At 46.9% G+C, this 21,587-nt stretch overlaps 1 long non-coding RNA gene across 2 annotated transcripts in view; it reads left to right on the forward strand.

The window, feature by feature from the left end:
• Positions 1-7,583: 7,583 nt before the first annotated feature.
• Positions 7,584-21,587, forward strand: part of LOC147753803 (uncharacterized) — a 73,946-nt gene continuing 59,942 nt past the window's right edge. Inside the window, exon 1 of one of the 2 annotated variants that reach the window (XR_015316050.1) lies at positions 7,584-10,072. This is a non-coding gene — a long non-coding RNA (uncharacterized LOC147753803). The remainder of the gene's footprint in view (positions 10,073-21,587) is intronic. The other variant, XR_015316048.1, reaches the window with a different exon arrangement.

The raw sequence follows: 21,587 nt of genomic DNA on the forward strand, positions 1-21,587 counted from the left end.
TTCGATGCAAGGCTTAACGCTGTGCAGTGTTGCCAGTTTCTTGCTTCGCTTGTTGGCCGACCGATCTTTTGGCCGATTTTGTCTCCAGCGGTCGAGGCTAGCAAAGCTATAGGTTTTATCGAAGCCGCGTAGTGTCGTCTAAGTAAACCACTTCCGGGGACTTGGGGACCTTCCGGGGATTTTAGGTTAGAACGAGGGTAGCGCGACAGTAAGGGCAACATGGGAAGGAGAGAAAGGTCCTGCTGAAGTCAGAAAGGCTAATGGCAATTCGTCTCTTTCCATTACCAACCAAATCTTGATCGTGACTTTTGTTTTGAAACAAGATTAGAGCGAAGACGTTACGTGGGCCAACAAGTTAGAGGAAAACGAACTGACGACAATGGCAGAGGACGAAATACAGATGGCAAATGCCGAACACTGTCCTGAAATATAATAGCCCACCTTGTCGGCCATGTTACGGAACAGGAGACTATAGAAAGATGAAATGGTAAGGCACATTAGACAGCATCGCATCGCATCGCGAAGGTTGGCTTCACTGAGAGTCGGCTCTCATTTGCTACTCGTCCTGGTTGAAAAACTGCAAAACCATAACTTGCTACCATAGCCAAGAACTATAGTTTAATGGCAGTATACAGATGATGACGATTAAGATGTTTCCTTTAGGATTGTTGAAGTGGAGTGACAATTCTACGACATAGAGAACATACTCTTACTTGTCGTAGGCAGGAAGAAAAACAGGCTGGCAGACTCGAAAATGAGCGACGGAGCCAAACGACCAGATGCCAGCAACAAAACTACCCAGATAGCCGACTAGAGTAGACGCGCCGCAAATTGCAAAGGACTCTTTGCAAGTGTTAAATCGAGCACTCTATAGAGACGTCCGCGCTACAGACGGGCATACAAATATATAGTATGTATACATGCGTGACGAGTGGGTGATATATCTTTGAGAGCCGCTACTCCTACATTGAAAGGGAGGATATTGACGAATCAAAGGCATCTTCTTTCTGGTTCATAGTTGGACATGAAGCGTCAAGATTTCCAATTGCCAAAACGACAGCGAGACTTGAACCGAAACGAATGGAATACGAATAGCTGATCGCTACTGCTGCCGCAAGCACTACTTTCACTGCTGGCGAATTCTGCAGCAGCTGCTACTGATGATGAAGATACTAGCGTTCCCGCTAACCCAGCTAGCGATTCTGCGGCCGGCAGCCGAAAAAAACTTCCGACAGGCCGACAAAAAGGCCTTAGTCAGTAGTCAGCCAGCCAACAATCAGGCTCTTGTATGGGCAATCAGTGGGATTGGGCCCTTACACGCTAGTCGCGAAGCGGTCTTCCAGTGCGCCTGTTTTCTACTTCAGCGTCAGTAGCTCGCGTGCGTCGAGGAACGAAAAAGAAGATGAGCCTACATTGTCGGAAAAGCAGACACAGCATCTGTACGGTCATCCTTAATGCTTACATAGGTAATTCAGTGTTGCTGCTGCTGCCTCCTTGGGATCATCAATGCCTTAAAACGGGGCGGATTGAATGGATTATTGCGCTACAACGTACACAGATGTGTCATACATGCAGACATATACCGCCTTTGCGTCTTCATATGATAGATGGTTGAATTCATAGCACCGTTTTGTACCACTGACGTCCCTCGCGAGGTGTAACGGGCCTCAAGAGTTGCTAGAAATGCAAGTGTTTCGCGAGAACTTTCTGAAGTCATGTTCGTACTCGTGTAAGCTGACAAGGTTCCTGTGAATTATTGGCGGAGCTGCTTGATCAGGAACTACTGGCTGCAAACATTGTCGAGTTGTTGGCCTAAATCATCAAAACAGAAATCACGAAGGTCGATCGTCAGCATATCACATTGTAACTGTTTAGATATAATATATAATGGCCCGGGATACATTTTGGAATGGTAACAGCTGTTCTTTTTTTATCTCTTGTTTGCTTCGAGGGCCAGTGAAGCTAAGCAAAAGGACGTCGATGTTCTTTTAAAAAAAGGAGCGTGTCGAGGAACGTTGCTCAACAGCGTGTTCTGACAGTCAGGCTAACAAGTTCCAGTTTTACATTTCCGCTAACGGCACAATGTGTGCAGAGTCCACGACGCACTTAATGAAAGAAAGAGAGTAGGATCACTGGCCAGAACTAATCATGGTATTGGTGATGGTATGTATGGCTACAGCGGCAACGAATAAACGCCGCTGATGGACTGACGTCAAATAGAAGGAGGGTAGTCAACGTTGTTCTATTGATCACACCATCAATATGGAACCTACAAGTACTTGTCATACGCGTTCGCACTCGCACGGACCTCAGATTACAACACATTACCGATAGCACCACCGAGAAAGGAACGAAAAAAAAAAACAAGAATTGTAAGGCCAACACTAGGACTGGCACCAGTCTAGTCTCACCGACAATGGCCTTGCTTCGTCCTCGCTTTTGGGTCGTTCAACTCGTATCAGCGATGGCGGCGGCATCGCTACCTAACAAGACAACAATAGTTATTCGACACACTCTCAATATGAAAAACGCAAAAATAACAACAACGGCACGAAAGCAGGTAACGAACGAATGTGGGTGGGCAGTACACAATACATAACAGACAAACAGCCAAAAGTTACGTGGATCAACGAACGGGCGAACCGTCACAGCGGCTAAACACGGATGACGTTGTTGTTGCCATCGCCGCCAGCGATAGACCAGGACTTTGAAGTTAGAAGACTTCATACTGTGTGCGGCCGCAGATTACGATCCTGTTACTGTGATCATAGCAGAAGCAGCGACGGTGGCGGCGGCGTCTGCGCAGTCCACTCCCCATCTCATGGTTAGTTCGCAATGCCTCTACCGCGCTCTTAATGACTTTCAGCATTTGCCGTTAATGCTGCTGACGGTGATGTTTCTGATAATGGCTGGACGGTGCTGCTGATAGCCAGAAGATTGCGCAGACAATGTTGGCTTGAACTAAGCAGTTGCCTGCGGTACGCCCAGCTCAGTGCAGAAGGCGGACAGGAAAAAAGACAGACTTTGCCTGGCCAAGAGAGGGGCAACGGCTTAGACAAGAGAGCGTTAGCGTTCGTTGGTCGCCCAGTCGGTTTCTTAGTTTTGCCCTTCTTTTTTTCCTTTTTTCGTCACCGTTTTTTCAATCGACACCCGATCCCTTTCGTTCTTTTCTTTCATCTGTTATGGCGGTCTTCTTCCTCTATTCGCTCCGGTCTTTTCTCTATTCCCTTGGAGAGGCTGGCGGAAGGCGGTCGTGGTCGGAGGCAGCCTGCGACCGCGGCCGCCCTAGCGACTATCCGAACCCAGACCAGAAGAGTGAGCCATTGTCGTAGGGCACGCCAACAGAGAACAGAGACAGGCAACGACCTATTGATGCTACCGCTACCGATGTTACTGACGCTACGACGGTTACAGCGAAATCGCGAACTGTTAGTGCTGAAGCTTCGAAATCTGGTAAGCAGCTGCTGCTGTCATGCGGAGTGTTCAGCGCGAGATACCGCGCTTGGCCAGAGGCCGGTTTCAGGCTTCTTTACCGCCATTGCTATTGTCGCCTCATCACCGTATAACTGGCAGCGTAGTAACTGATATTGCTCCAATAGCACGAACTATCGTCATTACGGTGATTACCAGTGGATCGCGTCGAACGAAACACAGAGCCACCTAACGGCACATGGCGAACCACGCATTCGGTAACCGAGCAACAGGATTTTTTTATTGAAGGGAAAAAGAGAAGCGAAGAAAAACATACGCATTATGGTGAGACCAAGCGCATTTGGGTATAGAGGTGTCAGGGAGCGTTGTGGGATAGGATTCGCTATTTGCCGCTTTTGATTCATTCAGGATTGCCTTCGAAAGAGGTGGATTTGTGTTAATAATAGACTTCATTGTAAAATAAATAATGAAGATGACACTGAATAGATTCACTGCTTTGTATACAAACACGAAAACCAAATTGTATTTAATAGAACTATTTCTACTAAACAAATCAGCTAATAGTCAGCTGTGTGCGGAAAACTACAAATGTGTGAAGAGTAATGCGCCTGATTGTACTGTTGTTGTGTGCAGGGGTCCAAGGGCTGCATTCCTGCGACTCGACTGCTACATACAGGAAGGGGTTTTGGGAAAGGGACCTTTAACTGCCCGCTGTTGAGAGCATGCCTCGATCCAACCACCGAGATAAGCGGCTCGTTGGGGTGAGATTTTCATGGATTTCATCTGAAATAATGAGAAGTCCGTACACACACGACCGCACTCATGCCAAGGGGCTGACATTAATGTCCGCACACAAAATCCAGCTGCCGCTGAAATCGCCGTCGGTTGCCAACGTTGCTCTGCTGAATTGTTTCTTGCGTGTGGCATCGTATGGCCTTCTCATGGCGGGCGTACCGACTATTCGTATTATGGAGGTCCGTCGAACACCCGTGGAATCGTACTGCAGCGGGACCGAGGCAGCGCGGCTTGGCTACCCGCGCTAGGTTCGAGTTATCCGCGGGAGACACGAAGCGACTTCTCGCTTTGCTTCCCTTTATTTCTCCGTAGTCAAACGCCTGGTCGATTCAGTCAGTCGCCATATCCGCCGTCACAATGGTGCCTGGGTAAAACCTCGAAGGTGCGCTACCAGCCACCTACAACCTCGTCTCTGTAGCAAGTTCCTAAAGTATTCCGTCCACGGGCGCTCGCATAACGTGTGGGATTTGGCGTCGCGGTGGCGTGTGACGGTGCCTCTCTCCTTCCGTTCGCTGAAAGCTGCAATAAAATTTGCATACCCTCTGTCTCGTCCACCGGTCGATAGGTCGCTTCAAACCCCGCTCGTTCAAAGTGGCTGCAACGGGACCAGTGCTTCTAACAGCGCTCGCTGTAGTAATGTTTCGCCGCCGTCGTCGTGGTGGCCGTCATAGAGGCAACCACGGGCTTGCCTTCAGCCGCACTGAGTGTTGCAGTGCTGCGTTTGTTTGAGGGGGGCGGGGGGGGGGTCAGGATTTGCCCGCATGTGTGCCTACTGCTAGTACGCCTGGTCTCGTCGTCGCTCTTGTCGCTTCGTGAGCCATCTAGATGCCGCAACTGCTGCAGCCAACCGACTTTGCAACCCCATGGCACGTCGGATTGCCATCGCCGAACGAGAAAATAGTGACGCATACTCTTACACAAGCAGGATGCACGAGAAGCCCAAAGCTATATCGCTGTTGGTGGATCCGCTACTCGAGCTGTTGGCGAGCGGTCGGCGAGGCACTCACTACTAGCCATTGGTTAGCTTGGTTGGCTGGTCAATGCTGCCTGCCGAACCTAGTGAACAACAAGAGTGGGGTCGAGTGGCCAAGAAGATTATACTATAATATATATAACGTAGAAAAGCTTCGTCCCTTTGCTTAGCTGGATTTCGCTGTGCGCGCAGCCAACGTGCTGGTAAAACTTCGTACGAAGTTATGTGGGCGCTGGTGATGCTGCTGCTGCTGTTGTTGGCAACGCCTTTGCCGTTTACGTCTCCTTACTACCGCAGATGTGACTACAACGAGGACTGCAACGGCCCTGGACGTCGCCTCCGAGGCGCCACTAAGGCTTGGACTCAACTAGAAAGCTTTAGTCGGCTTCGTCGATGAGGACTCAAACAGACGGACACAGCAAGACATAGATAGTGGGACCGTGTGTGTAGAGATGTACCGGAACAATGAAAGCGAACGATTCGTAGCGTAGCTGAAGGGTGCAGGAAGTGGCAGGTGGCGGATAGCGGCTGTTAAGAATAGTAGGCGCTCAGTTAATAGGGATTCTTGAGCAGGAATGCGTCAGTCAGGAATGTTTTGTTCCTTCCGCGCCAGACACTCTACCGTTACTCGATAGTGAAAGACGCGGTAGAACTAGACGTGAACGCTTCCTACACGAAACAAATGCTTAAACATGAAAGAACAGCAGTGGCAGGAAGCGACGATTCGAAAATGACTAAGGAACGCGCATGAGAGTTTTGCAATGCACAAACATTATTGAGTAATGCACATCAACTTTAACTATGGCCATTCTAATTAGATGTCAACTTTGTTCAACCCTACTGTAACCTATCAAATTAATTACTACCTGCCGAAATCATCGTTTCCCATAGATTGAAGTGTTGGTTATACTGGTTACCAGCCTGTATCTGCCTCAGTGGAGGGGTTAGTTCATCTAGAAGTAGGCCTTCAAACAAAAGGGATACTCTCTTTTGGGTGGCTTACCTCATCTAATCAGTTTCAGTTGCAATCCACTCGTTATCTGTCCAATTTGTGTGTGTGTATGTGTGTCCTAAAGCTAAGCACTTTTCCTGTGTGATTTTCTACCCCTTTCATCTGGTCCCGTTGTCCTAGTTCGTTTGCCCTTATGACCCCTATCCCCTTGTTCGTTCGCTACCCATAATTACCCTGGTCGGCTTCTTACAGGGCGTCGTTCTCCAGCGTCGTCTTTTTCTTAGAAGCAGCACCAGTGGACTAAGAGGGGACGTTTTCGTTATTTGCGTTTGTATTTTAAGTCTTCACTCAGTTACTCTTTCTCGTGTTCCCGCTTGCCACTGGGTAGGAAGCCGGCAACTGGCAAAAGAGCCAGACAGCTAAACAGTCAGCCTCCTCCAGTTTCCTCGAGCCCTATGGACCCACTGTCCTAGTTGTAAGTTGAACTTCCGGTTCGCTCTGCTAAGCTTCGTTCGTTGTTCGACCCTTCCTCCGTCCGCAGGCCGAGTTTTCGTTTTTTTACCCATTCGTGTTCCCTTTGCCTTGTCCTTCTTCTTCTTGCAATATTCCCATCACCTTGAGTCATCCTGCCTCTGGTCCTGCTTACGTTTTCGGGTTGGGCACTCTTACTCTCATCCGATTCGCTCGTCTCAGATTAGTCTTGGTGCTGCATTCACAACCGGCCAGGCGGGGCAGACGAGCTGCACGCCGAAGCTGCAGGTCAGACGGGCGTGGCTAAGTTGAGACGAAACTGCTACCCTACAGCCTGCGTTAGAACAGGCGGGATTGCCATCAGCGATCAACTGCAGTAGCAGCAACAGCTAGAGAAGTGTAAGACCTCTGTTTCAGTAGGTGGTAGTACAGCCTCTGCTTTGGATAAATGCACTGGCAGTTCATGCCTAAGGGAACAGTTTTAGGCAGCAGAATCCCCTATAGCAGATGGCTGATCGAAGCCTCCAGCCACAGCTACAGTCACCCTTCAACCGACCGCGCACTGTCACTACATTCTGACTGCTGCCGCCGCCGCTACTGCTACTGCTATTGCATAGATTGAGACTGCCATTGTTGCTTTGAAGCTGTTCGGCTGCTGTTGCTTTCGTTCACAGTCGAAGAAGACGACGAAAGCATTAGTTCCGTTGTCTCGGCCGTGCGTTAGCGACCATTCGTTCACTCAGCCACTCAAGCTCTCGCGCTCAATTGCCAGTGGCTTCCTTTGCCGCTGCTTGACAACGGCTTGCCTAGGGAAGGGGGTGGGGGGAGGGACAGCCGTGACAAGCACGAATAGAGGCACCTGCTAGAGACGGATGGCGCCTATGGCCATTCACCCCCAGCACCTGTAGGCTTGCTATATCGTTGATCTTAGGTTACTGTTTACTATACCTCTGCTGCTGATGTTACTGCTACAACAACCATGTACTCGTTACGAGAACAACACCGCTTCGTAGCAGAGCTGACGATGGCGATAACGATAATGACAATTGCGATTGCAGCGGAAAAGGTGGGACTAAAAGAAGCATATCTTTCTATTAATGTTTTTGTTAGGCGTCGCTTGCCGCGTCCTAGGACATCTGCGACACAAACAGCTTGGTGATAAAAGAACTTTTTGGCGATACTTTGCAATGAATTGTTCTATACTATGTAGTAGAAAGTACCTATTTCGTGCAAAATCTCTGGTCATTTCATAGTCTGGTCTGTTAGCAATGCACGGGCTACAGGGTTCACCCAACTTAAACTATGATCGTCCTTCCGTAACTAATTTGCCAAGAAGAAAGATAGGGAAATCGTCGTATTTACATAATAATAATATTAGAAATAATAGGTATATGCATTTCATTTCGTCTGTTGTGAAACGTATGTGTCTCTACCCTTTAAAAGCCACTTAGCACTCTTCAATTCAAATCGGAACGAAGGTGCGAGCAGGACCGCTTGCTTAAGCTCGTTAATTCGTACCTGTATGGCCAGTCACACCTAGGCTACTTGTTGAGAACATCGTATAGAGCCTTTTTGCGACGCAATAGCGATAAGCTGGGAGGGAATAAAAAATATCCTCGCATAGAGTTCGAGGCATTCGAGCAAGATTGAAAATAGATAAGGACCACCACTGAAAAACTCTCAAAAGAAGTGTCACTCAAAAAGGCTTACGAGAAAGAAGTTGACTGGTTTAGCGGGAAGCTCGAAAAGGTGTAGCCGCCCCAAAGGGGCCCTGGATACGGCGATGATGTCGAAGCTTACATCGCATTACTGAAGTGACGAAGATAGAAAGCTGATACTGGGAGACCTGTTACCACAAAAGGCAGCTTGCTTGCTAAGTCGAAGAAAGGTCATGACGAACCGTTCGCCGCCACTCAATTTTTGGCTTCCCTGTCTTCTTCCCAGACCTTTTCACTCTCTGGCATCGAATACCTACGACGCCGTCGGAAATTCATCATTTTACGCCATAGTGGCACCACATCAGCCTCGTTGCGCATCAGGGCTCGAAAAAATAGCCTAATTTGTGGCACTGTTCCATTCCCAGTATAATGTAGAGACACCTACCATGATAAAGAAAATGATAAATAATATGTATTTAACTACATTCGCATCATGTAGGCCGAACAGTCGAACTTGCTGCTCATTTCAAGGCAAGGTTATTTCCCGCTATCCGTTCCAATTGAACACCACCACACATATTCACACATGAGCCACTTATGTTTTCGACCCGAAGATGTTATAAACATCCCTCGGGTGAAATTTTCGAAATAGATATTTATTCCTTGTCCGTCCGCTCATGTAAGCGTGGGTCTCTATGTCCATGTCAACGTACGTGTGCGTGTCCGTTTGGGGGACCGGGTGAGACCAAAGCTGCTTATACTGCCGTTGCAGCCATCGCTGCAGCATTACTATCCTCTGTGGCCGTATTAGTTGCGCTACCAGCGACAGTATTTATATGGGACGCACCTCGATAAGTTTCTATTCGCGCAAAGCGGTACTAGGAGCAGCCGCCCTTGGCAAAACGCATTAAGACACATAGCGCGGTTGTGGTAATGGCGATGCTAGTTTTGGTGGGCTATGCAGAGGAAAAATGAGGAAAAAAAAAACGACAAAGTTGAGTAACAGCACCAGAGGTAGCAGCAGCAACGAGTCCGAGATAAAGCGAATAAAGGAAGAAATCTTCCAATACGTAGTAACAGTGCCGTAATCGGAAACGCTACCCTGCGGTGTTGGCAATGCTGGAAACAACAACGATGGGGGCGGCGTACTTCGTAGCTGTGGTGGCGGTGAGCAAACTTTCAGGTGTTCTTCCTGCTATTTTTCCTTTTTCATTTTCTTACGGTGCACAAAAAAACGAACGCTTACATGAATGAATACTCAAAAACTGTCTAGGACCCCGCTGCTACGTTCCTTATTACAGTCAGCAAGTATTTGCTGTTGCTGTGAGCCAACGTGAAGGAACGCTAAAAAGACGCAGAAGTGGGGATGCTAGCAGGCATACTAACAGGCAGGCGCGGGCGGGCAGGCGAAGGGCCACCAGGCGGGCAGTCAGGAACAGGCAATGGATGATGCCTCCGGCTATGTTTTACAACCATCCGTTTGTTCTTTCTCAACCCCTATTGCTCGCTGGCTCTCTGCTAATTCTCCCCTGATTTCTTTCTCTTTAGGCCATGCGATCGACTGCGGCGGAGCCGCCGAGCTCCGATCCCAACGAGCCCGCGTCTGAATGCAACACCAAGACTACCCGCATCTGTATGGGCAAACCTTGCCCCCTCCTCGAAGCCTCCTTTTTGCCATGCGTGTCGAAAAAAGCAGGTGATAGAGGCAGGCACAGAGAGAAAGGAAGTATATAAGAACTACATGGACTTCGTAGACCTTTATGTTTGTAAGGGCCATATGGATAACACAATGTAAGTGTGCCTACCCATTGGCACTCCAAGAAGTGACGCGGCCGTACCAACGTTCTCTGTGTCAACTTTGTTCTCTATGCGGTTCAAGCGCGTATACTTATATAGCTTTTGACTGTATAACTTCGTATATCTGTGTATATGAGTGAATATATGTCTTTAGCTCGTTCACTCTGACTCGCTCGAATGTTATCTCTTTTGATATACAACCCTACGGAACGAGCCGCGATGATGTTCGGCCGTTCAGAGAGAGTGGCCGCTATGATTTGCACTTTATAGAATTTAGATGGTAGAAAGCGCTGAATCCGACACTCACGGCAAGCATCTCTGCAGCCACTTCTGCCATCCACTCCCAGGCACCATAGTGGCAGTCCTACATCCCTCTTCTCCTAGAAAGAGGGATGAACTGGTGCGAGACTTAGGGCCTCAACTTCCACCATCTACCCCAAGCACTCATAGATACATAGACGTGCACGGCAGTTGTGCCGTGAGTGCCCCCGGCTGCGATAGTAGGGTTTGTCTCCTACGACAAAAGTGTCTTTGGTTTCATGATCCCAACAAAGCATCATCTGGCCGCAGAAATAAAAGCTGGTTCAGTCGGATAGAACAGTTGCCACGGCAGATGCCGATGACGTTTATTCGGACGCCTGTATTGTGTGCGTAAATAATTCTTGTTTTTATTAAGAAATAATAAGATGCGGAGGATATGCTAATGTTTGCTTACGGCCTCTAACAGTTTATTAAGAAAGTAAACTTTTTAGCAAATATTCATGCAGAACTAATATGTACAAAGTATGCTCCCTGTTTATATATGCATAAGCTTTTAAACAGAAGTAAAGAACGCGATTCGTAAGATACAATCCCGAATGTAAGACGCACCAGTATTATTTGTCGAATTAAAAACATTTCCTTACCTAGTAGCAAAGCCTAAACCAAGAACCGATCTGTGCAGGTAAGCCGATTGCAGGTAAACCCATCTGATATACACCGTACCTATGCTGCTGTTTAGTATCCATCCGAATTCATTAGCTATAAGGCTAAAATGTTATCGCCTTGCTTAGGTCTAAACAGCTTTTATAGTATAAGACGCTTCGTGCACAGTTCAGCAAAGCAGGATTGGAAACCAAAAGAGTAAAAGGGAAAATGCAACGAAAAACAATGGATTCTTTTATTGATTATAACAGTCGGTGGAAAAATAATTGACAAGAGATAATATTGAATCTAGAAATACGCAGGCGGTGTTATCGGAAGAACGATTACATGTAACTTTAAAAAATCTGTGCCTCGAATTTTACGTCCGGTAGCTTCATTGGGCACTCTGTCAGGCGGTTCCCGCATTGAACGAAGTCTGTCTATGCCCCGGGTCGAACCCAGACCATAACGTGTCCTTAAGATTAGCAGACAAGTACCTTACCACTAAGCTATTACGGAAGATGTAACTTTAACATTATGGATATTAAACGCGGAACGCAAGTTGCATAAAACTAGCCAAAAATAGATAGAACCATGCTTGCATGCTGCTGAATGTGCTGAATATATTCATCCTCTCTGAGTTTCTATAAACTAAACCTGCCTATCAATAAAAACCCTCGTGGCAGACATACACAAGCCACACAGCGAAATTAACATTGACTTAATATCAAACAAATGCCGTTCCAGTTACCCTTTCGCTGCTCGAATTTAACTACTGATGGAACTGCGGACCATGGTCGATCGAATCGTCGCGTTCTCCTTACAGCGCAACGATGAAGACAACAACGGACACATCACAGCCTCGGATCCCTATGATGCCATTAAATGAAGGATAATGCTTTCTTGCTTGGGGATTCGTCGTTGTCGCCCTCGGCTTGACATTTCTCATGACCCCTCTTCGTTCGTTCGAAAAGATAACGTTAGACAGTTTGTACACCGAGTTTTTAGTGACAGCTTGCCGTATTCTGTTTGACTGGGCATCAAAGCGCACATGCACATGGATGCAACCAATGGCGGCAACAGATCCAGGGAGAAAGGCAAAGAGCGAGGGAATTAACTTGTGTGCGTTTGTTCGTCCACACGACAACTTTCCGATTGGCAATGTCTTCACTGCTTCGTATGAATGGTATTTATAACGAAATAATGAAGAAATGACGCCGATCACGTTTAGGCTAACGGTGATGACGGTAGTGATGAAGAAAACGACATGTGTGGTTACTATTGATTGAAAGGCACACTGTGCAGTCGCATTCGCAGGCCCGATCTTATTAATTATTGGCTGAAGGAAGATAGAGCAGATAAGCATACGCCTGCTGGGCCGTATCGCTACCCTATGTAACGATGGCAGCTACGTCTAGTATAAAGACATCTACGACGGCCAGGTCGAACGCTTTGATAAACCCCAAAAACCACCGCTACGCAGCTGCATCCCATGCGAACGACGACTATTGACAACCGACCGGCCACGCGCCAACCATGACGATCCGTTTCGATCGTGACGAATTGCCGCAGGTGTTGTTGCTCTTCACGAATAATATAGTCGTTTTATGTAATTGCTCTTTCATGCCCACCCTCTGGTCCAGTACAACTGAGACTACGTTTCTATTATGCCCCGCTTAGGCTGCTTCTGTTTGTTCGAACTCTTACGTCCTTCTTTTGCTCTGCCCTTTTCTCTTCTCGCCCCCCACGGACAGTGGTGGCAATCGCCCCTATGACGTGCGTGCTTAACAGTACAGTCAAATCTATCGCCCATTTAATACTTTCCCGGATTGATAACTTAATTAAAAAAGAGAAAGAAAGAGACAATGACTTTCTAAGTTGACCAAAAACACCATATTTGACCTCTCAATGAGGTTTCGTCTGCTTCTAAGTGCGGTGTCTTTTCTTCTGCTTGGCCCCATTGATTGCTGAGCAAAACCAGAGAACCTTTCCCCCCCCTCTCTCTCTCTCTCTCTCTCTCTCTCTCTCTCTCACTGATGCTTCTCAGTACTGTTTCAACGTTCTCTGAAACGCAGGTCAAGGGTATAGCGCCTTCGCTACCTCATGCATCACGTATTTTCTATGATATATATTATACACACACACTGAAATACGTAGCCATAGATGTCTCCGGGAGGCAAGAGGTATAGAAAATTGTAGTCGCTCACCTTTGATAAGCAGTATTACCCAAAAAATACATTAGTGTGGTATAGCTAGTACAGCTCAACTGGATTAGGAATGACCTTTGTCTAACGTTCAACTTCGTCAAGACATTTCGGTGCCAATAATTTTGACTCTAAATTTCGCCTCTGACTTCGCAGATCTTTGGATCCTTACCGATGTTAAATGAGTCGATTGATTTCGCTATGGATGAATGTCCTAAAATTATAGTTTCTTCTCGTCTATGGGAATATAGCCGGCTAATTCGTGCTGAAAAAATCTGATACATCATCATCGTTCGATTGTACGACCGAGTCAAGCGTGGCTTTGCTGCATTTGATTATTTTGAAAGAGGCAATTACCTTTCTTGCGGATTGGATCGACGGAAGGTATTTATACCGAAAGGGTTAGAAGTAGACGCGGAAATTATGGCAGAAAAAGTGAACGCTGTGCGCTTATTCTTATGATTACGACGAGAACGCTTCGAAAAGAGACGACCTATATGAATATCCCCTACCATTTGGTACAGACTAATGGTGATTTCGACAGTTTCTTAAAGGCCAAAGATCTTCCAAAAGGGGAAAAGCAGACCGAGCGCGAGAGAAAAGCAAATCAAACTGCTAATGTTTGATGTACATGTATGGGCATCGTATGCCGCGAACTAGCCAGGCTGGGCCAGGGTTTCCAAATACAGATTTATATACGTCGCCAATTACGAAGAGGACCGCGATCATCAGAAGGACACTCGTAGGGCCACGCGCCCGTAACAATCCGGCTGTGTAATGAGATACAGGAACTACACCGCAAATATGAATGCATACGCACAGGTAACATCCCGAACGTTTAGAAACAATATGTATTTCCGAAATGCTTTGTTAACACGAACAACGTGCATCACACTCGCGTCTTCTACTGACCTATTGACCTTGAACTTTTTGTCGACCCTCAGGACGTTTGTAATATTGTAGTCCATCTAATAAATGCGGATGCGAGGAATAGAACCAGATATAAATGAATAAGATAACTGCAATTATACTTAGTAAATTGGATAATTGAAGGATTTGTTTTCTTTCTTCATGTCTTTCTCATGAAACAAACAATGAACGCCGTTTAATACGATGGCTACCCAAAGCCGGACATGTTCAAAGGAAGTAATGACAACTGGTAAAGTACTAAGACCGAATGGAAGTATTGTATAATATTTTAGCTACATAAGCGTCCCCGTTTTGTAGTTGTCTTTTTTTTTCAAATCTACATTTTCGATCAAGTACATTGCTGACTCTAACCAAGAAAGACTCTTGCTCCAGCTGGTGTAAGGTATTACGACAGGATCTGGCAAGTCTGCTGTATTTAGATGCGAGAGTATTGAAATCATTATAACCACTTCAGTTGCTACGAGCTCTACGGAGCAGGTTGAACTACTATGTACCTGGGGGCGCGTTTCCCTATGGGACGTATGTGGGTAGTTAAGTTTGTAGTCCACTGTTTGATGACAAATCGAGTGGCCGTGCAAGTAACAGCGACATTCATAGATGCCATATATCGAATGGGTAACGTATGGAGTGCCTGCTCTCAGGCGCAGGAGTTGTAGCCTGCAAACTGGAGCCGAACACAGAGCTGGTGTTTCGCGCTGCTATATCTGCTGCCTGATTCAAACACTAGTACAGTTGTGTCGTCCCCGTCGTCGTCGCCACTTAAATATGCCTGGATTTCTCCTCATCTATTCTCTTTCAGAGTACAACGTCCAATGTCTCGATACGATACGCGCAAATTGCACCCCGTAAAGAGAGTGACGCCTTCATTTATAATTCTGCCTCCACTTCTTCTTCTGATTTCTCACAACAAACTCAGCATCGTGTGGGCTATGCTGTTGCTGCCATTTCTGTGATAGATGCCTCTGTTCATGCGCATTGGCCCCTCTCTTGGGTCTTTTCGGTAGCGCTCCTCAAATACCCCTTAGTTACACACCAGCTCTACGATCACTTTATCTCACTCTTCGACAGGCGTGGCGAACCCCCCCACCTTCAAAGTAGCGGAATTCTCGAGTGTTCCGTTCGCTAGCTCCGTCTTTATACATAATCCCCTTTCTCTTTTCCGGCAGCTGAGCCAATTTCGAGTACTGCTGGTGGGTTCTGTTTTATCCGAGGTAGTAATGGCGGTACTGGTCATAACGGTGGGCAAAGGTGGTTTGTGGGAAGTGGCAAAGAAGGCATATCTGAGCAAGATCGACTTACCACAATGTTAGGTCGGTCCCTCCCCGGTGAGCTGGCTTTTCTCGCCACGTTCAGCTGGCATAGCGCAGAGCTCTATATATAAACAGTGAAGATTGTTAACTAGACCTGCCCTGATTTTGGTCCGTTGAAATTGAAATCAACTGGAAAAGGGATGATATAATTTTTGATACTTGATATAAAGGACAACAAAAAACAGCTTTTCTTATCTCAAAATTTCTCTATATTTGGACCATCTACGAACCATCAGCAACATTAAGGTAAAATAATAACGAAATGCCATTTACTTAGAAATATTTGTGTACGTTAATAGATCGGAGACATTTTTCGCTCTGAAATTCGGATGCCCCTTCGGTCACTTATCGATGACTTGCATCTGTTTCGGAGCGTCAATCGCACCACTGGATTCGGTCGACATTTTTACTGGTTTATTCTCGCCTAACGTACTTTCTTTGTGTCATCGGTGCTGAAGTACTGAGACGGAGAACTATTTGACAAAAGAGCTTCGAGCTCTTAAGTAATCAGGCATAAATGACGTTTATTAAGGTATAACAGCTTCTTACCTCGGGCTTGTCCTCAGTAGTATTAACCCATGGGAAAGGGTTTACTCTAGTGAAATTAACGCCCCTGTTGTCCGAAAGAAGCGTCAAGGGCGGGCGGATAGACGGGCTGATTAACTATGTTTTCATTGCTTTCTTGCTACCTTTTGCGGCTTGTTCTGTTCGAGTTTTTTATCCAACTCCCACAAGCCATTGCACTGCCCGCTGGCGTCGTTAACTTTGAAACCGGCAAGGTAAAAACATACTTTTATAAGAGCACATTGTAGCCTGAAAATTATTTTGACAAAAAAAAAGAGCGTCATTTTACCGTCTGCATAGTTTAAGGCTGCGTCGTTTGTGATAAAACAAGACCGTTTTGAATATGAATCTATCCGTAAATAGATACAGTCGTCATCCAACACTGAAGTTTAGCATCCGTTCGAAAAAAAGAAAATTACCAGCGGATCTGTTAATTGGACAATTTGTGCAAATAAGTGAATGACATTTTATTGTGGAAGTATGAGTTTTTTCTCGTTTAAATGAAGAAGCGTTTGCCCTTACCTGAGTAGAGGGAGGTGCTTCTTAGACGTATACGTTATCGCAATGGCAATGAATTGCAAAGTTGTGAATAGAAACAAAAACTCATTCCTCGATTCAAATAGGATTTAAAAAGACAGATAGAGAGAGTGGATAGATAATGCGACATAATAATACTTCTCGGCTGACCTCGCTGTTCGCGCGGATTACAAGCTCTTCTCTACCTTGCTAGGCCGTCAGATACATCCAATATTCATAGAAGGACGCGGTTACAGACTATGGCATGCCGTATGCTTAAAAAATTATACCGGTTAGACATTCATTTATTCTACAATAATAGACAAAGCGGCCTGAGGCTTGGATCCAGAATCGATTAGCTCATTTCTCAGCAGTAGTTTTCCTACAGCATGCCGCGGAGTCCGTGTGGCTTTCGGCTCCTGCATAGAGACGAACCGGACAGCTGTGTAGCTCCTGAAAAAAGGTTTACCGCCGAGTTCCTTTGGGTCGTTCTATGTCTATGTCAGGTTAGCTAGACGAACCTAACACTACCGTGGACAGCGCGGATGCATGTTTTTGCCACTAACACAAATCCCCTCATTCGGAGTCTTTCTCCTGCGTCTTGTATGGCCCCGTTTGAGGTGGTTTTGGCGAGCCTGATTTTTTTCATCGTCTCGTTTTCCTACGCGGACAGCGGCGCGAATTACACGCAGGGGACAATACGGCTACACGCCAGTTCCTGACTGCTTTCGATATATATCGCCCGAACAACGCATAATGCTAAACATATCCTCCTACTCTTGTTCTCTGTTGCTTGTTTCTTCCTTTCGTTTGATCAGTGATTTCCTGAGTCCCAAAGACCAACAGACAGACAGGCCGCGGCCAACAACTGAAGATCGACTTGGCTGCTGAAGAACGACTTACTAGCGCCCAAAAGGTGACAGTGAAGTTGAATTCCCAACTGACTCTCTGCATCTGCGGGTCAATGCGTGAGCGCGTTTGAGCACGCGTCCAAATCCTAACCCGAGCAACGGCTAGCTACATATATGCCCAACGTCTTCCCTGCTCAACGTACTGGCATCCCGTCACGTCCTAGCAGTACACAAAAACGCTCGAAATACCCCAGCTGCACAGAATAGTTTGGCCGCTTTCACTGGTAAGGCTGTTTGCAGGGAGGGGTAAATAGTAACGACGGTAATCGCTGTGCTACTACTGATGGTGGTCTGAGAAAGGCCTGGCAAAGCATCTGTCTCTCAAAGTCCCAGCGCACGAACGAAAAAATGGGATGAGCTAAAGGATCCTGTCTGCAAATCGGACATAGACCATCCAGTCTCATGACCCCCCCGTCTTGCTTCCATGGCCCCCAACATGCAATGTCGCCTCGTTTGGGTCGAGTTCCTTTAGCTGCCTCACACTATGCTCCACCATCTCGACTATCCTATTGCCACCCTGTAAGCCCCTCATTCTCTCGTTGTCGGCTTCTTACAGGCGTACCGACCTAGCAGCTTACTGACTACATTGCTATGATGGCTGTGCCTGCTGTGTGTGTCGGTGTTTGCCATGGAACCTTCTTTACACGTATGTGGTATGATCTTCTTTTGACCCCACAAGCTAGTGGCGCCTGCAACAGCAACAGCTCGTGTGACGTGATAATGATTTTCTATCACGTAGCAGCAATAGTATCTTCCCTGCAAGCCGTCGTCGTAGTTGTTGGGTAGCTCCTATTCTATTTTTCTCTGTTTTCATTTGTCTCTTTTTGTGAACATGGGTTCTAGGGCCTTCGTCAGTTGGTCATCTGTGACTTCGCCAGTTGTTGCAGGGTCGGTGCTGTCCCTGTCACTTCGTGGGTGCCAGCTGGATTTCTTTGGCCTGGGACAGAAAGACGAATTTAGGACAACAGGATAGAGTAGTTCCGCCCTGAGCACACTCGTCACTTGGCTAAGCCCTTTTGTCGTACACATCGTTTACGCAGACATATGGAGGGGCATATAGAAACATGTATACACATAAAAATATATATTCATTCGTAAGACTAGTGTTTTAGTGTATCTGTTTACCTGAATCATTGCCACAGATTCGCTCCTACAATGGAAAGAGGCTTTTGCGATATATATACCCTTTAATTAGGTTGTTTGAAAAAAAGGTGAGACATCCTCACGAGGATCGCATTAAGAAACATCTGCACCATACAGATAAGCCGAAAGTATAATATGGTATGTGTTTATTTAGGTTCTTGTTTATCGCTGAAACGTTCTAACTTTGACTTCTGATAGGTAGGAAAAAGGCAGCACTCTTCTGTTGTAACCTAAAGCTACCCAGATTGGTGCCACACGAGGTAGTTAAAAGTAAACCAAATATTGCTTTTTGGCGTCTTATAGTCTGATGTAGGCCAGGGCGACCTTAAAAAGATTGGAAAATATCATATGATCTCAATAGTATGCTAAACGTGTTCCTCCACTCCACCCGTTAACATTGATTTCCATATTCCTGTTTAAACCCTGTTGTTGTTTTTCGCGAGTACCTCAGTCTTTCGCGGCCAGTTGTCACATTATATATATACATATATATTATACATATACATACATATATATGTATATACATATATATACAGAATGGTTGATTACTAACACATAGGGCACAGCTTGGCGGCGGTAGCCATAGCGGCTGCTGCGATAACCACTATGGCGGCTACAACAGTGATTTCAATGTTTGTCAAAGAAAAGGAGAGAAGTAGACGAAGTCTCGTTCTAGTTTTCGACCACCTCTTTTTCGTCTCTCAAAAGTTGGCGGGTTATGGCTGGATGCCAAGTCAGGGACTCGTATTCGCGCACATTTTGTCGTTGCGAAGATCGTCGACCTATAAGTATGCTAGAAGGTTATACGTTGTCTGTGTTAACGCGGCATGCCGTCGTGTATTTCGCATGCAAACGAACTTTCGAGTGCACAGGATCGTCTGCACTTGATCACGCAGAGACAGACCCAAGCTCCAAGCGTTGTAAGTGTTATCCGCTCTTTCATTTCTAATTCAGCTAGCCTGACACGGATACGCGTTGTTTAACTAACTGCACGTTCAAAGTATGCAATTCAACGTTGTTGCGGTCAACGACAGCTGCAAACGCTTCCCAGACGAGTGCGAATACATCGGGTTCAGTAACTTAGCAAATTAAATAGCAGCTGATATTACTCTAGTCATCTGTCCAAATCATGTAGCTTTTGTGTGTAGACCTTATACCGACTAGAAATTTTGGTAAGGTCGGTACATATGTATTATGTTGTATTTTTTTTGCAAAGCGAACCGCTGGAGGAATGCCAGCTTGTCGGATCTTGACGAATGGCCCGGCCGCAAAAGACAGATTTTAACTTCGTCAATTGAGATACTGGTACTGCGAATTGGTTCGGTTCAGCTTTTCAAATCAAATACTTATAATAGCTAGCAAAAATATTGTGCACGGAGACTTCAATTCGAATTTTTCGCTGGGGCAAGAAGGCAGCTTCTGCGAGAAGCCGAAATGGTCCATTTTGAAAACTTATTCCAACATCCAGCCACTTAGTCCAGCGTTCCGTTGTGTACAGCGCCGTCCTCTGCTAGAAACTATGTAGCTCATCGTTGACGCTTAAAGCATATCCTTTTTGAAATGCAGCTAGGTCTAACTGGGATGAAAAGATGTTTCGAGCCTTGGCTTCAACTCATATGAGCTTTCTCCAGATTTGTTCACTCTCCAGCCACATGTGTTGTGAGCGTACATCTGGTTGGGTCATGACTGGCCCACCGCTACTTTTGCAGTCTGCCTGCAGATCGTCGATCGGGCCGAGGCGTTGGCAAGGTCTAATGTAGACCTAACGACTCCTCATTTATGTTCCTACTTCAACTCTCGCCTTTCCTCTGTTCGATCCCACAGGAGCTGCTGTAATTCTTTCCACGACCTTTTCAGACCGTATTACCGGCTGTAACAACAGCAACAACGGCGGCACTAACGCCGTAGTCCACGACGCCAACGGACCTGAACATAAATATTCATAAGTCCTCACTCAAGCTCAGCCAACGAAAGATGACTTGAAGCAGCCATTGCTACAGCAGCAGCAGCTTCGAAAGGCAAATGTCGGCGCCGCCGCTCCTTCACTACTAGCGTCGTTGTTCCGTAGGCGCTTCGCGTGCGGGTCTTATTACTGGCGGGCTACGATCTGGCAGTGGCAAAGCTGGTACCAGAGCTCGGTCGGTCGGTCGTTCGTTTGGTGGTCGCTTGTTGATTCGCCCGCCTATAACACTCAGCGAGAAAGCGCTGCAGCAAACGCCGCTGAAAAGCGACTTGCACTTAACCACTTCACTCACTCATTCAGGCAGGCGAGCAGGCGTGCCTGTCACTGCCTCTGCAGCCATCCTGTCAAGCAAGCTGAGCCGCGTAGTTGAAGCCATTGGGCCGACCTGACCCGGCTGTGCTGTTAAGCTCGTTTTTGTCGGGCCTAGTTGTAGTGGTGGAAACATGGCGACTGACGCTGATGACGAGCAAACGGACAGATCGAGACGAGAAGACGAAAACGCTCAAGGAAGGGAGAAGAAAATGTCTTGATGGATTGAGCTGGTATGCTCCTGCAGACGGTGGCTGGCGCAAACGCTGCCAGCAGCAGCAGCAGCAGCTTCTGGGCCGGTGTCGATGCCGTCACTAAACCTCATGTTTTCCTACGACCCCTCCGCTCTTAGCGTACCGCCCCCGTGGAACGCCTGAGGACTTCTTCCTTTGCTCCTTCTTCTTGTGCCTCTATCTCTTGAGCCCGCTGCTGGTCATACCGCCGCTGCCGCCGCCGCTGAAATGAGTACCGTATTCCAACTTTTCATTCTTCAGTAGAACCAGCAGTCGTAAGCAAACCATTCCTGCCGCGACCAGTGCAGCCGCTTGATTCCCTCGCTGCTGCCGATGGTGCCACTGCTATAAGAAGCAAGCTGTTTTCTCCGAACTGAAAAAGCGCGACAAACAGCGTTCGCAGTTCTTTTGACGCCTGTGAAAAGGACCGCGGGCGCCTGCGCCTAGCGACGTATGCGTAAGCGCGATTGTGTGTAGAACATGCGGCCCAAGTCAGCGACGACATTGCCTTGCAAAAATCACA

Source organism: Varroa jacobsoni, unplaced genomic scaffold, assembly GCF_002532875.2.
Source record: "Varroa jacobsoni isolate VJ856 unplaced genomic scaffold, vjacob_1.0 scaffold_219, whole genome shotgun sequence".
Classification (NCBI taxonomy): domain Eukaryota; kingdom Metazoa; phylum Arthropoda; class Arachnida; order Mesostigmata; family Varroidae; genus Varroa; species Varroa jacobsoni.